Source organism: Polypterus senegalus, chromosome 12, assembly GCF_016835505.1.
Source record: "Polypterus senegalus isolate Bchr_013 chromosome 12, ASM1683550v1, whole genome shotgun sequence".
Lineage (NCBI taxonomy): Eukaryota > Metazoa > Chordata > Cladistia > Polypteriformes > Polypteridae > Polypterus > Polypterus senegalus.
The window spans coordinates 82,259,138-82,277,711 of NC_053165.1; the positions used below are offsets into that span (position 1 = coordinate 82,259,138).

Sequence of the window (18,574 nt, forward strand, 5' to 3'; positions counted from 1 at the left end):
CATAATAAAGCCACAAAAATAAAGAATTTTAAGTTCAAGAAAAAATGTAACAAAAATGAATAATCATTATAAGGAGTTGCGACTCGTAGAAAGCTCTGGCACACAATACTAAAATCTATGACACTTTATATGTAGTGATTTATTTTATAAAATTCCAAAAACACAATGTGGGATCATGAGGGATACCTAAAAGGCAAACCAAAAGCAACTAATATCTAGTCCAAGATCCAGAGTACTTAATCTGAAAACAAAGGGAAAGACTATAAGCCAAAGATCAAAAAGAGAAAAAACGAACAAAAGACAACATTTAGGAATTCAAAACACACAAAGAGAGCTAAATGGCAGATGTTTTCACAAAAACCTCAGCCTCCATCTTACAGCCTGTTAGTCACTTTAATTTAGCTGGAGGCAGTCCATGCCCCTTTAGGTTCAATATACAAAGTGAAAGGAAAGTAAGACACACATACATCACTAACATAGTAATAGTAACATAAAGATAATTCACAAAATAACATAAAAGAATTAATAAACAAAAGACTATTTGCAAAACGCAAAACAAAATTGTATTAAATTACAAAAGAGAAAACAAAATATATTCAACATCAAAATACTGTTTAGAGGACTAAATAGAAAGAAAAGGCCCCCAACCCAGAGACAAACTCATGTGAAACTCTTGGCTATTCATAGATAATGTTTTGGCTTTGTCGTTTTCGATTGCTGTCTTTTCGGTACTAACCTGCTACTGATTTTGGCTACTCTTTGGACTAACCTGACATCTCCGACTCCTATTTTCAATTTTCGCTTTATGAGAAGCCCTTTTTATATCTTTTGACACAATAATAACATAACAGAACCTTTTAACACCTTCTTGATCCAATTCAAGGTCATGGAGTGTCCAGAGCCTATGTGGGCAACCGTGGGTGAAAAACAAAATATATGTCCATCGCAGGACCCATTCAGGCATAGCTTCAAACAAGGCTAGATTTGAAACTAATTAAACTAACATACCTATCCTTGGGAATGTGGTAGGAAAACCAGAGTCCCTGAAAGAAAACCCACATATTTAAAGGAAGTACTTGAAAACACCATATGAACAATGACAGTGTGCAGAATTTAACACTTAAGACACTAGATCACAAAAGCTGCAGTGCTAACCACTGTGTCACCATGCCATTCCAAAAGACACTCAACAAAGACATTATAGGTCTCCTGGTATTTTGAAATGAGAAACTCACCATTGCCTCCCATGCATGAGAATTCTGGTATCTGTTAAAGGTTGGGACACCTCAACTTTCTTGAGTTAGGGTTTTACATCTGGGAGTAGGGAATTTCAGGCCACTAAGGGCTGTGTGGCAGATTTCAAGGTTTACAAGCCGGAGTGAATGAATTAGAGAAATGGATTTCTAGATTAGACAAATGTCTCCTAGTGCAGTACAAGTAATGCACAGAATACAGGCAAGGCTACACAATCCTACTGCATTGAGAGCACATAAGTGATGCTTTCTGTCCCTGCATCTCTCCCTCCCTTTCTCCCTCCCTCACTCACTCACTCACTCTTCAGTGAATCTCCTTGACGCCACCCCCCCTTCCTCCCCTCCAGGGACGTGACAACAGAGTCTCGTCCTCTCTTAAGACATGGCGGCCTCCGCGCTGCAGAGGAGCAGAGGATTCAAAGGGCTGGAGCCATTTCACCTGCCTTCCCATGAGGTAGGGACAATCTTTTTTCTTCAGTATATCTGCTGTGCTCTCACGCTTTAGCCATTTTGTGTAACCTCTTTGAACATTCCTTACATTGGGCGTGTTCATTTTTATTTATGTAATTAGCTGCCAATTTGATCTGAACTTAAAAAACAAAAGTGCATGAAGAGAACAGGACAACCAAGCACAAGCTACCAAAAGTATATTATGAGTTATTCAAATGTGGAGGGTAAAAATATTTTAAAGCTGGCATCGTGAATTAGTATTGCAGTGATTCCACCTATCAGTTGTTATCTACCTTCAGTCCCATAGCATTCTTGGCTGTGTTGTTGAGTGGCAATAGAAACGCCTATCACAGCCGACAAACAAGGCCAGCCTGGAGATGTCCGTCAATGGCCTCCTTTCTGTCTTAAGCACAGTTAAATTTTAAGAGCTCTGCCCTTCTAATGGCTGGAATCTGAATTTTAAAAAATGACCACCCAAAGGAGTGCAACCTTAAATTGTAAACGAAACCAATATAAACAGACACCACCACCTGCCTGCTCTAATGTATAGCACCAGTCTTTCCCATCCCAGGAACCAGCAAATGAATGAATGAATGGCTTTACTGTAACTGCTGCCATTAGCTAAGACATCTTTTTTAATGAATAAATGAATTGCATGGACTATAATTATTTCATTTCTTATTTTGTGAGCAAATTAATCAATCAATTAAACAATAGCTGAACTGTTTTGGTTGTCATTAAATCTTTCTTTCCATCTTACTGAATAACTGAGCAAATTATTGAATGGTGATATTGCTATGCAGCCATTAAGTGAATGATCTTTCTTTCATTGTGAATGAATGAATAAGTTAATGAGTGATTAAAAGAATGAATGAATGAATGGTATTTACGGTCATTATTTCAAAGTTCTTCCCTTTTAAATACCTTACATGTACTCTATTTTCTAACAGTAGTTAATTTCTTACTGAATGATTTAATTAATTTGTGAATGAATGAATGAATGAATTAGTTCATTAATGTAATCTCCTTACTAATTTCATTTCTGAAAATATGCATGATTAATGAATCCTTAAACGATTAATCAACCAATCAATCAAGCAAATGTTGCATTGTATTCACCATCATAAGATCTTTATTCATGAATGAATTACATGATTAATCAATCAATCAATCATTCTAATCAATTTTTACTCTGTACCCCATTATCCTTGAGAGATTTAGATTTTGATGTAGGAATAAAGTTCCTCAAATCTTTTCCTCAAATCCTATGGAATAATTTAGCAAAATATGTTATGGGGATTCTATACCAAACCTAATAGAATAAATTTGGTCCTTTACACAAATTAAAATATGAAACTTTGGCAGCACACTGCTGTTAATTTGTGAAGGCTATTTTAAAACTGAAAATTTTGGATATGATTAATACCTTATCTAATACATGGTGCCTTTAGTATCCACCCGTTTGTTTGCATATTTTATTTAGATAGTGTCTTGCATATATACTGCATCTAACATCATGTCTTTCATTATCAATCTGTTATATAGTGACTTTATAAGTGTTATGGAGCACCTTTCCTATCTATAGATCTATCTATCATATAGCTTTGAGCACACATTTAGCATATAGTATAATTATAATTCAATAAGCGGGCTCAATTTGAAATTCGTCTGAACAGCAAAGGTATCTTGCTTTTATGCAAGGTGCATACAGATAAATTTAGTCTTCTGCCCACTTTCTCTTGATACTGAGACCCTTGTTCTGAAACCACTTCTCACTCACTCATTTTTCACAAAGGTGTAGTTTTGCTTTCATCTGTGCTCTGGGCACTTCTGCTGGACTGCATGTACCTTTAGCTCATACAGGGTATTCCTAGGCACGCTTTTGCCAAATCCTTTGCTTATTAAAAAGTACTGATATTGCACTGATCTTCCATGCCCTTCATTGGGAGCAAGGCATAAACCAACTCCAAATGGAATGCCATTCTACAGAATAATATTTCTCCAAATTGTAATGTTTTGAGCTTCTATAGTTAGGTATAAAGGATACCACATAAGATCACAAGGATCAACCCTCACCACTGTACCAAGTGACCTGAGTGGATTACTTCCTGTGATCTGCCATTACCCATACTGTATTGGTAAAATATGGAAAAGATTTTTTTTTATTCTACATACTGAATGTAAAGCTGCTTCATGCAGAATTTACTATGGAAAGACACTATATGAAATCATCCAATATTGCTTAGAAATCTCCAACCCTGAATTGTGGGTTTGAGAATGTTCTGTTATGTTAAAATATTATAAGAATAACAATTCCTATCTATCTGTAACATATTGTGCCCTTCATATCTATCTCACTATATTGTGTAATGCATTTCATATCTATTTATCTGCTTCGTCAGTTTATCTGAAATGTAGTGTATGTTACAATACCTTATTTTTCATTATGGTGTTGGTGAACAGCAACATGTTGCATATTGGTTGGACATGCAAGTAAGAATTGCATAATACTCTGAACATGGAAAAATACTACAATATTAGAGTTACTATTACTGCTTCAATTGCTATATTCTCTGGATTAGCACTGCCTCCATTTTAATAGTACTTACTGTGAAAGGTATTATCAAAAGTAAATCAGTTCATGTGATATGTTACCTTCTGAGCAAACACTTAATGCTAACTTGGCAGCACTGAATGAAATGTGTACATAAGATCACCAGTCCCAAGGTTTTACAGTAACACTAGTGCTTGTCACAATGGGAACTTCAATGCAAAGCAACACAAAATTAAGTTAATTTTAATGCTTTATTATTTAATGACAATTAATCATTTCATCTTGATTTGCTAAAATTTGGCTTAGTTGATGCTTTACATCACAATCCATCAATTCATGCCATATTCTATCTTGGCAGGCAGAAGCCCAACTAAGATAGATATAGATACTGAAATACAACAGACAAACTATGTAATATTTAACTCTGAAAATATTGAAATTTGTGTTTTATTAAAGTATCTGTGGGTTTAATCATCTGCTAGATTGTTGCCTGTGAGAAGTTTGCAGGTTCTCCCCATGTCTGCTCATGACAATTTTATATTATGATAGAGTGCTGCATCTCACAGTCCTGATATGACACAAACAGGAGTGCAAAATTAGTGGATGGATTTTTATTGGAATAATTGATTTCATCCATAAAATTTGTAAAATACCTATATGTAAATTCATTTTTATGCTAAATACTTTTAGTGCCAGGGTTTGTTAACACTCATTTGAATATCACCTGTTAAACTGGCGGTGTGTGGATGAAGGTAACTAGACGTTTGCAGCTCACAGGCCAACACTCACACTAAATACCATGGTGCAGGACCTGGCCTCATTCTTAATCTTGAATACATTCAGGCATCAGCACAGAAGCTGGTCATGGCCACTAACAGAGTTCTGCGTACAAATGAAGAAGACCATCTTAGGGAAACTGATAAATTAACATCATTCCATCATTTACTGAGCCCACTTAATCCAATTACAGTGCCAGAGAAGTCAAAGTTCATCCGAAAAGAATAAAGCGCCAAGGGGAAAACAGTTCTGGTGAGGACAAGATTCCTTTGCAGCGTACACTAATGAGCATTTACAAAAGGGAGCACTTTGCTCATTTTAGTGAGCACTATATAAAGTAATGTTTGATTTTCTTGACAGTCCATCACAGGGCACATCCAGTAATAAAATGCACCTCCCTGGATGAGGCACCACTCCTTTGTAAACTGCACTTACTCATCCTGAGCCAAATTACAGTTGTCAATTAAGTTAACCTGCAAGGCTTTTAAGATGCTTCAGGAAAACTGGAATGATCAGGGGAAAATTCACAGAGGTAAAAAGAGAACATACAAACTCCACAAGGCAATAGATCAGATGGGGCATTGGACCATCTTAGAGAAGACTCATACATTCACCTATACTCACTTTAACTGAGCCAAATTATAATTGGAAATTAATCTAACCATAGGATACAACATGGAACAAAACATACCAAAGCATAACATGCATACTCCACAAAGAAAGAGCATCAAATGAATTCAAGACTCTGAAGCCCTGGGGCTACATTGCTAAATGCTGAGCCACCATGCCATCCAATAATTTATGCACTACACATTAAATCACAGGCGCTAAACTATATTTTATCAAATCATATTTGAAAAGGCAGAATACTTTCAGGCAAAATGATTTGCACACCTCATGAATAGTTTACACTGCCAAAGTAGAGTAAGGGGCAAAAAACTAATTCTTTTATGTAGCAACCTTCTGTAGTTAATACCATTCTAACATGCTTTATAGGTATAATTGCCACGCCATTTCTATATTGCAAGCACTGAAACTGGGTCAATAGTGTAGACTGAGCCATAAGATTTTATGCAACTCATTTATATAATAAACACATTAACAAACTGTTTTACAGAAACAATACAGTTGATTGTCAATATCTTCAACATATGAAGGTGAAATAATCCCCTTGCATTCACACCAGGAGTCAGTGTTGGGAACATGGCAGCAGTTTTCTTATTTTTTTTTTATAATGCCTTTTCATGGTGAACACCATCACAAGTACATTTGTTGATACAAGATAAAAATTACCATATTCCACTAATGGAATTAGTTTCAGGTCAAATGGCTTGTCTAGGGTCTCATAGTAAGTTACTTGTGGGGTTTTTACTAGAAATCTTGTGTTGCTCTTTTCTTCAAGGGAGCAGGTTAAGTGGTTTATTGAGAGAGACATGATAAATTACTGGCAATATTATATATATTGACTTTAAAAAGATAGCATGTTCCTATCCCAAAGTGATTTACTACTATAACATTTTCCACATATCAGTATGCCAGCACTGCCATTAGCTCAGTCTCACTCACTGAGTCCTTAATGTAACAAAACCTGGCATCTATTGGTTTATATAGCACCTTTATCTACTATAGCTATATCTTATGAAAGGCTAAGAACTCATATGTTTTCCATTGCTTTTAATTGATTTTTTTAAACTGGTACAGTGACATAATCTGGGTCACGCAGTGATATAGTGATAAGAACTGAACCTGTCATTTTTAATTTTATATAGCACCTCTCTATTCTAAACCCCATAGCCTACCTGCTAAAACAGGGGTTTTCAAACTCAGTCCTGGGAGCCCACTGTGGCTGCAGTCTTTTGTTCCAGCCAGATTCATAATTATTTACAACAACAATTGATAACACTGATCTCATTTCATTAGCTGGTATTTTTTTCTCTTCTCTTATTCTACATTCAGAAAAGCACAGCAGCATGATTTTTACATTTATAATGCATTTATAAATATTTCTATTTTTGCTATAGATTTAAATGCTTAACTCTCTTTTGTTGATTTCATTATATTTTGCCCTTCTAGCAACTAGAACTTTACCAGTTCTGCTCAGCTAATTTCACAGAAATAGCAATGACTAGAGTTTTGACACTTACCAAAGACATAGATAAAAAAAGGTTTTCTAAGATTAGTGCGAAATTTGCCCTTAACAAGCTACCGTCTGTCTGCCTGTGTTCTTGATGAAGCTGGAAACCACTGTTTTAGTTCACTTCATAATTTAAAACCTTCAATCTTGTTACTTCTCAATTACATTTTGTTTAAAATTAAAATGTTCAGATCCTTCAATATTTTTTCATACTGTAGTTTATACTCTCAGGTCTGAATCAGCCTAGTAGCTCCTCTCTGGACTTCCTGTAGCACTGACACATCTTTTTTGTAATATGGAGAATAAAACTGCACCCAGTACTTCAACATGAGGCCTCACTAGTATGTTGTACATCTTAAGCATAAACACCCTTGACTTGTACTCTACACATCAGAGGCACTCAGTAACTTGGCATCCTGTTAGCCTTCTTAATATCTTATGTATACTGCTTGAAATTAGATAGTCATTAGTCCACTATAGCTCATAGGTCCCTCCCATAAAGTGTACTTCAACTTTTAACCCTTCCATTGTGCATTTACATGTAACATTTTTACTTAATATGTGTAGTACATTACATCTATTTAAAATCAATTTAATCTGCCACAAATCTTTCCAAGCCTGTATGCTGCCCAGTTCCTTCCGAAATTATTCTGCTCATTGCAAATTATTTCCCGTTTCACTTAGTTTGGTATAATCTGTAACCTTATCCAGTTTTCTATGTATATTTTTATAATATATCGTACATTTGAGCACTGTAAGGTGATTCAGGAGCCCATGATGCATTCATGATGGGGACTAAGCCTGAAGTCTTGTAATTCCGTGCATTGCCGTTCTATAATGAAAGTGCTTTACTTGCACATTGTAATACATACATTTCATTCTCAAACCTACTTAACCCAATACAGGGCCATGTGGATCCACAGTGTATCAAGGCAGCACACAGAGATCAGTTTGTAATCACTAGTTAACCTAACCAGTATGGCCTTAAGGATATGAGGAAATTCTAAACCGACAAGTGGAGAATGTGCAATGACTAGACATGGGGTTAGAACACAGGACAATGATTCCGTAAAGCAGTAATGGTAACTTGTGCCTGATAAATCATAACTGTTTTTCACATTTCAACAATATGAAAACTGAAAAGGGAAGTGACACAGGATCACACAGTGTCCTTGCGGTGGGGACCAAGTCTGAAATTTGGAAATATCTTTCTTTTCAACATACAAAGCTGCTGATAGTATACCCGTTTCTACACTTCTGCATGTAAACATAAACTTGCAACTCATTTAAGGTCACATAGAGAGTTAGTTGCAGGGTCTCAATTTGCTGTCTTGAAATTTTATTATTGTGCCTTTTTATAATAAAGGCAAAATGCATTACTACTATGATGTATTTGTTTCTCTATATCAGCAGTGTGAGCTCTCAATGGTAAAATGACTCAAAGGCACACTTTGAATTAATGTTGGGTACTGAGTCTGCTTAATTTGTGTACTGTGACTGCGTGAGTCACGTCACCTGTCAGTGCATACCAGTCAGTCAGTGATGGAGAGTGAACCATGTTCTTTACTGATCAATGCCCTAGCCATGCTAGACTAGACTTTTATTCATTTATAGATCACAGTTTCAAACTACAAAAAATCTCTTTCTCTTTCCTTTAAAAACTTTCTTCTAATTTACATTCCAGAAGTAATACATTTTACTATGTCTACATTTCTGGTGTAATCCTTGCATCTAAGCACCATAAGAAAGGTCTTTCATCTTGAGATCTTATTCTTTACAGTGTCAATGGTATTAAGGCTCCATACTTTATGGATTATGGGGTCAAATTACAGTATAGGAGATAGTCCATCTGAGGAAGCCATGCATTGCAGTGTCAGACTCCAGGGGAGACAATAATGGGCTGCCACACATTATGGATTGCCGAGTCAATTTACAGAACAGACGATAATACATTTTTGTATCTAATGGATTTGAGTGTCGGATTGCAGTGGATAAGAGAATTTGTAATAAAAAGTCACTGGCACTTTGCCATTGGTCAGCTCTGTATTTTTGTTGGTTTGATAATAAAGTTTAAATTATGAGTGAAAAAAGAAGGAAGTACCCTTGAGATCATTATTTCTGGGATCATTACCTAATTACACAAAGTGTTTTACAAAATAAGAAAAATCATAAAACTCAAAGTCACTAGAGTAGTAACCAGAGGGAGAATTCATGTTCAATACCTTTGTGTTGTGCCATGAAGATGTACTGGTTACAAACTGGCAGCTTGCACTCAACAGGCTTCTCAAAATGAATAACCATTCATGTTAGTGTTCAACAAAACATTCAAAATTAATTTTGTAGATTACTTTTCCATGGTGTACACCATTTCAAGGCACCTTATAGTTACAAAACTAAAGCTAGGGTGACCCTGAGTCCATAATGGGGAATGAATTAGTAACCAAGTGTTCAGATATTTATTTAGCAGGCTTTATTGTCTATAAATAACATATCCATCAATCTACGTTCAGAACAAGGCTTTTCATAGGGTTACCAAAATACTGGGGGAAATTGAGATGGTTGGACTGAAGTAGACCATTTAGGGTTTGTATGTATACAAGGTTAATGCCTGAACCTGTAGATCCCCTGCACATCTTGCGACTGTGAAGTCCATGCTGACATTCCCTAGTAATGATGCGTTCAGAATTCAGCTTCACAGTAATAGGCAGAGTAAATAAAAAAAATAACATTGCTACAAATACTTAGATACTAAATAGGAGTTATCCCAGTGGTGACATTTCTGAAACCTACTGCTTAAACCCAAAAAGACAGGAAGATTTCCATGTTCCAATTTCGCTCTCTATATTCACACTAAAAAACAACTTCAAGCAAGTTTTTTCTCTCTTGTCCCATTGAAGGTTTCTAGGCATCCTGAGCTCACACTTAAGACATGTGTTCAGGGGCCAGGATAGAATCTGCAAAGTGGGGGGGGGTCCTGGGTAAAATTTAGATGGACAACCCATAATTCTGAGACCAGGAAAGATCATCATTTGTCATTAACAATTGAAACAAGTAGTTAAAGTTTGCCATACGTTTACAAGACTTAAAGGAATAAAGAAATGTGTGCCAAAATGGTTAGCTTTAATTATCTTCAATAGCTAGCCTTCAGGTAACACAACGAGCAGTAACAGGGGCACATACTGAGTAGGGCAATATCACACAGGCAGTTTCTGCAATACTAAAACGAGTTATAGAATGTAGGGGAACACAAACTCTGCACAGCAGCAAAGCACACGGATCCTAATAGAAAAATAAATAGGCATTTTGTATAATGATGTGCACAGCAGGAAGCATTAGTTTCATGAATGGACCAGGTTTGATATTGGAAAATGCGCTGTGGGAAGGTAGCTCCTCTAAAAAGACCACCTTGAAACCACAATAGTGGGAAAATAAAAACAAAAAAAAATCAGTCATAACACAAAAAAAATTATACTTAGATTGTATTAAAGAATCTTTCAATGTACATTGCCAGGATAACCTCACTGGAAAATTTGGCAAAATGAGCACAACTCTCTTTCTCTCTACTTTCATGTGTTATCTTTTCTAGGTGTTGTTAAGAGTGTGCAGGAGTTTGGTAGGTTTGAAGTTATGGGGGTCACAGTTAAAAATTCTCAGGGTTGAGCAGGTCAGTATTTGTGGTGTCTGGGTGTGGTAATACATTTTATAATATTAAAATAACATAGTTTTAGTAATTTTAACATAATAAATCAATCAGTGTTTAAATAAAAGTTTGTCCACTTCGGCTAGAAATCTTTGAAAGCTAAGAACTTTCTCAGTGTTTCTCTTGACAAGAGTCCAAAAAAATAAAGCATAATAGTGAAACACAAAATAGCAACCATGTGTAATAAAAGTAAAACAGACCAATGTAACAAAACAATAAGTAATAACAAACTGAAACTATATATTGTATATAAAAGGAAAATATTTTTTTATAAAATTATGCATATGTGAGCAAAGTATATACCCAGACCACATGATGTACAGTATTTAATATTGATTTCAGATCAATACTCAATATATAATATTGCTGCCTACAAATAGATGCAATAATGAGTGGAGATTAAAGGGTTCACTACTGAACGCTGTGATGACCCCTATGTCATGATCAAGTGAGTCTCATAGTTCAGGCTCATGACAACAATTCTCTTGCTGTTGTGTACTGTGGAATACCTTCTGCCCTCTTGCTGTGCAGCATTGAATCAGCTATACCTACAACAGCCAACAACAACAACAATATTTATTTATATAGCACATATTCTTACAAACAGTAGCTCAAAGTGCTTACCTCCAAGAACTAGAAAGAGGCTCTACATAGCCACTGAGGCCATACTGGCTATGTTATTAATGTGCTTTAGACAACTCCTTATCCACAAAAAGCAATGACTACAAAAAGGTAAAGCACGCAAACTGCAAAATGCAGTCTCTTTTTGTGTTCAAAAATATCAAAAATATTTAGCAATATTACTGGCAGTGACACTGACTGCTGTATCCGTAAGCTATGTTTCATTTGAAGCTGTCTTGTGCTTGCTAATGGGCAGGCTGACAGGCGAGATCTTAAGACATCTGATTGGTCAGATCCATCAGTTTTAAACATAACGAATGTGACTGCTGATTAAATGTAATGCACGGGTGATTAGCTCTCAAGCCGTTGTTGGTGTTATGTCTGTATAATTTACTTCAGTAAGAAATCAGCAATATCTATTATACATAATAAAGGATAAATAAGGACTTTTGAAGATACAATTGAACACATTAACTGGGGCTGGTATATTGTAAAAATCCTGGGAAATAAGGAATATATGCCCAAAAGAGACACATTTTTCCACTGTGTCTGAAAAAGTTGGACATAAGGCAGAAATCAACTACATCTGTCTTTGATAATGCACACTCAGGCATACCCACTCATGTTAGGTCAGTTTACAAACACCAATTAACATAAAATGCACATGTTTGTGATGCTGTAAGAAAATGGAGTAGCTGGAACATGCCAGTTAGGGTAACTGGTGACTGTAAAATGTTCCTTTATAAGTAAATGTGAATTTCTATGTTAGTGTACCCAGCAATGCATTGGCACTCTGTCTATGGTTTGCTCCTGCCTTGCACAAAGTGCTGCAGGGATAGGGAATAGTTCTTCTCTACTAAGACATGGATGACTTAATAGGTGACAAAAAGCCCAGTGTGGAAATTGAAACATTGGGCAAACTTCATACTGATAGCAACCATAACCACTGTACCTTTTCCAATAATACACTACGTGAAATGTTGACTAAGATATATTTCCATTAATTTTTACAGTAATGTTCGAGAAGCCTAATACATTAATATGCTATTTTTATATGAATTTATAGCTACTTTCTATCATAAATTTCTTTGATTAAGAATCTCATTCTGTGCAATGAGGAGAAGAAACTTTGCTTGTAATTGTTTGCTGCTTGCACTTGAAATTTAGACTCTGAAAACATACTTAATACTTATCACAAACTGAAAAGTCAGAAAGAAGGGTGTACGGAACAGAGGTGTCCAAATGTGACCACCTATAAAGCACTCCGTTTAAGGAGCAGCTATAATGTTGGCAATGTGATTAAGAATTCCAGAACCTAGCTGCTGATCTGGAGGGGAGAGGCTACCTGATCTCCAGAAAACACTGTGGTCATTCTCAAGAGCTAGTCGCATATATGCACACCAAAAGAATGGACAGCGGAGCTTCAAAAGATATGAAAAAATAGGCCACTTGACACATTACCTGTCCTCAGGCTGAGTTAAAATTATAGATTAAATAAAAAAGACTGTGTCTGCAAACATGAACTTAAATAACAAAAAAAAAAAAAATAATAATACAAAGGTAAGGAATGCAAGAAATCATAAAACGATGAGGGTGTTTCAGGCATTACTGCTTAGAAGCTAAGGTTTTGGCCTGTAAAGCACAAATAGCCTCATCAGTTGACAGAACAAACTTAGCATGCGAGCCTGAATAAGGCACATGACAGGAATTAAACCATAAAAATAAATTAATTAATTTAAAACAATACTTCTGAAAATTTAAGTTTGTCAAGTACCTTGGAATATGTAGACACTGCATAAAATATTCTATACAATGCACTCGTTCAGTGGCCATCTTTTTCCTAACCTTGTTCATTGACAACAAAAATATCCTGCTCCTCTAATCAACCAAACATGTGGCTGCAATTCAAAATATACAGAATGAACATATGATCGAGTGGTGGCATGAATTTATTTAGTGACCACCACTGAATTCTTGCTAGTTTTTTTTATAAGCAGGACATAACAACATAATTTGTCAAGGGACTTCAGTGACAACAGGCATAGCATTTATAAACAGTATGGTGATGACCATGTCCCTAAATGACAGTAACCGTCCAAATATCAGAAAAAAGTGGGATTGCCAGAATAACAATATAAAGAATATGAAAATAAATGTGCAAAATTTTCATCTAACATGTAAATTCACAACAGAATCTTAATGTCTACTGCAATATACAGATAGTAAGGTTAGACTTTGGCCTAAATGGCATTTATGCATGGATTCATCCTGCCTTGACTCAGTGGTACAGATGGTAGATTCAAAGTGTGGAGGATAATTTTGTAACATACTGTACATTCAATCTCTTAATACCAATTGAGCATCACTTGAATACCAAGCATATCAAAGCAATAGTGTAGACTATGTGCCTTTTATATTCACTGTCTACCCTTTTTTCAAAAAAATATTGCAGTTCATTTTACTCCAATTGTCTAGCATGATTTCCAAATCTGAACCCAACAGAGTGCCAATGGAAATGGAAAATGAGCTTTGCAGCAAAAAAAATTTGCAAGAACTACTTGTTGCTATCAAGACACTGACAAAATCCTTAGGGAAAGTTTTCAACTGAATCCAAGCTTCAAAGAATTCAGACTGTTCGAGTCAAGAGAAGAGCTGTACCCAGTACTGGACCTAATAAAGTTGACACATCGTGTGCTCCAATTAAAATGCCAAATGAGAATGAAAAATCTCAACTCAGTATAATTAAGTCTTTTGCTTAATCTGTTCAACAGACACCAGCCTTAGCCCATTCAAATAAAAATGCCTTTACTGGGGTGGTGGAGATGTATTTACAGTAAGGGTATAGAATTATGATAAGAGCCATGGTGTAAAACAGGTTATCTAGCTGGAGACCAAACTTGGACATGTGGTATTAAAGTAGTTCAATGCAATATGCATGGGCCTCTCCTGCATGTTGTGCTGGACAGGCTTACTGGGTCTGGCTGAAGCCTGGCTTTACAAATGTCAGCTGAGACTCAGGACTGCAGGTAACCCTGGTAAGGATTTCTACAACAGAGAGTGCAAGCAATTTTGTCTAATCTTGTGATGTCATTCAACAAGGACACAAAGCACCAAAATTTAGTGAACCATTGACGTTCTGGGAGTAAAACGTCTGTGCTTTTAAAAAGACAATCACATACCCTTGCCGGAAGTAAACACTTTGCCAAGTACTGCCAGGAAAGTAATAGTTGTAGATGTCCTGTTTATCAACTTTGCCTTTCCAAATTGGGACCCTAAGGTCTCACCACCTATTCTCCAAAACAGCTCACACCTTCTGGTCAGAATGCAGGGAAGCTTGGAGTCAGAAAGTGACTGGTAGGAAGAAGAAAGGCTGGAGAATTATGGTATGAGACACAGGAGATGAGACAAAGGCAGGAGTTTTTGGTTTGGTATACATGTAGAAGAGATGATTCTTATTAAATGTTGATACCACTAATGTAAGAAACTGTTATTTGAGTATTTTTGGTCTTTTTTGAATGAGTTTGGACATTCCCCACTGACCTTCATCCTTAACAGGGCATTTTAGCCTTCAGAGTCACTGCTCATTTGATACATGTTGCTTATCACCCCATTCTCTGTTAACCCTAGGCACTACAGTGCATAATATCCCAGGATGGCAGTTAGATCAAACACATTTGACAACATCAATCATACCTCATTAAAAAGTCACTTAAATCAAGCATCTTGGCCATTCTAAAATTTGGCTGAACAACAATTAAAACCTCTTGACCCTGCAACATAAACATAATAATATATAAAGTAACTTTGTCAAACTTATTGAGCTGGTCTTAGGAATATATTGTTAGATATTGTGTGATTCTTAAAAGCAGCAACATGATATTAGGGGTTAACATATAAAAGAATGAACATAAATATGTGATTTCCTAACAAATAAATATATGCTTTATGAGCACAGTAATATTATCCCTAATTACAGAGAACAGTCATCTTAATTACTTATAAATAGGTTCAATGTAACTGTGCCTCATTGCAATGTACATAATGTGGGAGGCTCAATGACAGAATAGCTAAGGACATGTGGGTGACAAACACTTTAGAACAAAACTTCTACACAGTCTTCTGTGGCCATGTGGTTTATTAGTGAGTAACTACTATTGAAATACACTGTAAACAAGGATGCTCACTGAATAAAATATCACATACAAGTAGGGGGTAAAAGGACTAAAACATTGAGGTAAACAGCCATTACAATGAGTTAGGAATGTCTTCCTACAACCATAATTATCTTTTGCTGATGATGTCCTTTCTTGTCTCCCTTGACTCTCTCTTATTGGCTTTGAGGCTCTCATCACAAAAATCAGCTTCCTAGCAAAGCCACTGAGCATTCATCTTAAAACAATAGTGGCTTTAGTTATAGCACACATTTATTTAAAAGCCCCTGCGCATGCATTACCTGTAGAACCATACCTGCATTGGAGTTTTATAGGGTAAACACAAGGCTTTATAATAAGAACTTTTTAAAGGAATCTTCATTGACATTGCATTGTGTTGAGTCCCCTGCAACCCGCTAGAGGGCACGGATACCCTTATAGTGGTGCATGGGCTTCTTTATACTACTGTGGAGCACGATGCATTGGGTTTAATCGGTGTCCTCTATGTCAGTCCAGGAATACAGGAGCACCAGGGCCCAAAAGGGGGCGCTCTAGGCATTCCACCCCTGTGCTGTAACACTACATCTGTAAGTAAGTAACCTGTACTATATATATTACATATATATAGTCAAATGAGTATACACTGTGAATATATGCAAATACCTTACAGTATATTGTTTCTTAAATGTGTTATATGCTGCCGTTTAAGTCCTGGAAATTCCAAGTTTCTTCATCTTACTATCTATTTCATGTACAAATTTCTTCCCAATATGGAGGGCAAACTAAGTTTACCAAAGGGTACAAAATAGCAATCTACCCTTCTGGGGGAGCTAGAGGGTTTCATGGTGGACACCACTCATACAATGGAACTGCTTAAAATTGCTATTCCACCAAGATTAAAATCAATAGACCTGGAATGGAAGATTTATACAAATATGGGGATGACATTCAACTACTACACAGAAGGTGCCCCAGAAGGGAAACTGACTAAGGTCCGGGCACGGTAATGTGTATTATATTCTACTTTGGACAAATGCACTTAATGTAAAACCCAAAATATTTTTGCACTTTTCTCATACCATTAAATGCACTAAATATAAAAACAGAGGTACAACCAATGCTATTCCAGTAATACATTGCTATATCAGACTATTATTTATGTTTTTATTATAAAGCACATACCGTAGTAGTACGCTGCAAAAAGACATTATTCAAAATTATGATGAATATACTTCATTTTGGATTAGCGCTGCTGAGATGTGAGACAAATTAATGTTTTATTTCGAGGCAAATACTTTTGAGGTGGTGGTCTGTTCTTTCTTGCTCCAAGTTTAACACATGTGGAGTTAAGGGTCAGCATACCCCCAAGACAGAACAATTAAAAGATTCCATATGCTTTTTTTTGCAACACAATGATGCAACAGTTAGATGGTCCAGCGTCTTGGCTTTGAATCCCATGTTTTTTAAATGTCTATGTGGTATTTGCATGTTCTTTCCATGTCTGCACAGATACTTGTCTGGGTGCTATTGTTGCTATTCCAACAAAACACATTTTATTTGGTGATATTTTAGATTGGTGAAAGGAACACTTTGAGGAACCTCTAAATCAAGTGGGTATGCCTTCCTTGAAAGAGGTAGTGACAGATGCACTGGCTAGGTTGAGTATATGTCTGTGGCTGAGGTTGTTAAGGTGAGTAAAAAGCTCAGGAGTGACAAGGCTACAAGTGTGGAAAAGATCTGTCTTGAAGTACTGAGAGCATTAGATATTGTGAGAATGTTTTCACTAACACACCACTTCAGTGTCATGGAAAGTAACTTGCGACTGGCGAAAGGTTATCCTCATACACAGTATATATATGACACATGATCCCACAGCTTGAGATTCAGATGAAGCAGTGGAGATTTTGGGCTGACACATTGGGCATGGAGCATTGCACCATCTCTTTATTGTAGCACATATATTTGAGAAGTCATGTAAAATGTCTGTCAACATGTGCTATGTAAATTTGGAAAGGCCTTATAACAGTGTACCATGAAGTATATCATAGATGGTGCTTCATTATTATGAGGTTCTGGGGCTGTTAATGCATGCCATTGGTCCATGTTTTAGCATAGTAAGTGCTGTATTTGCGTATTTAGTGTGGACTCTAATTTGTTTATTGTGGGGATTGGTTTTGTCAATGGCACATCTTTTCTCCACTTCTGTTCATGATTTTCATAGATAGGATGTGAAGGTTCAGCCAGGATTGGCAGGGTGTCCAATTTTGGGAAACTAAAGGCTACAGCTCTGCTGTTTGCAAATAAATTTGTTTTCCTAACCTCTTCAAACTTAGTATGTGATCTCAAGTGTGGACTGGAACAGTTAACAGTTGGAATTAGAATAACACCTCTAAATTTAAGGTCAAGGTCCTCTCCCAGGGAAGTTCTGTTAATTTAGGGAAGAAGTTCAAGTCCCTTGGGGTCTTACTCAAGAGTGATGGTTGAGGTGATAAGGAGATTGACTAGCGATTCTTAGCAACGTCAGTAGTTTTGCCAGACTGTAGTGGTGAAATAGGACCCAAGTCCTAAGATGAATTTACAAATGAGTCTACATACCTGTCCAACCCTATGCCCATTAATTCTGGGAAGTAACAGAATGAATGAGTTGGTGAGTACAAGTGGCTGAAATTAGACTGCTGCTCAAGTTTACTGACTCACTCTAATTAATAAGGTGGGGGCCTTGGAGTAGACCTAGGGACTGACCAAGGACATGCTTAATGAATTTTCCATGAGAACCTAAAATAAAGTTTCCAAAAAATGGGGCCTGGTCTGTCCAGCTTGATATGTTGCCACAGCAACCTTCATCGGGATAAGCATAATGAAACTGTTGTATACTACAGTATTATATTAGATTAATATAACATATTAATAAAGCAATTTCAGAAAATAAACTGA

The 18,574-nt window shown here is 36.4% G+C and overlaps 1 protein-coding gene across 2 annotated transcripts in view; it reads left to right on the forward strand.

Annotated features, from left to right (window-relative positions):
* Positions 1-1,643: 1,643 nt before the first annotated feature.
* The window catches only part of elavl3 (ELAV like neuron-specific RNA binding protein 3), an 89,304-nt gene continuing 72,373 nt past the window's right edge, over positions 1,644-18,574 (forward strand). For both annotated transcript variants that reach the window (XM_039772659.1, XM_039772660.1), the window contains exon 1: positions 1,644-1,707. The gene's annotated coding sequence lies outside the window, so the exon portion shown is untranslated. The remainder of the gene's footprint in view (positions 1,708-18,574) is intronic.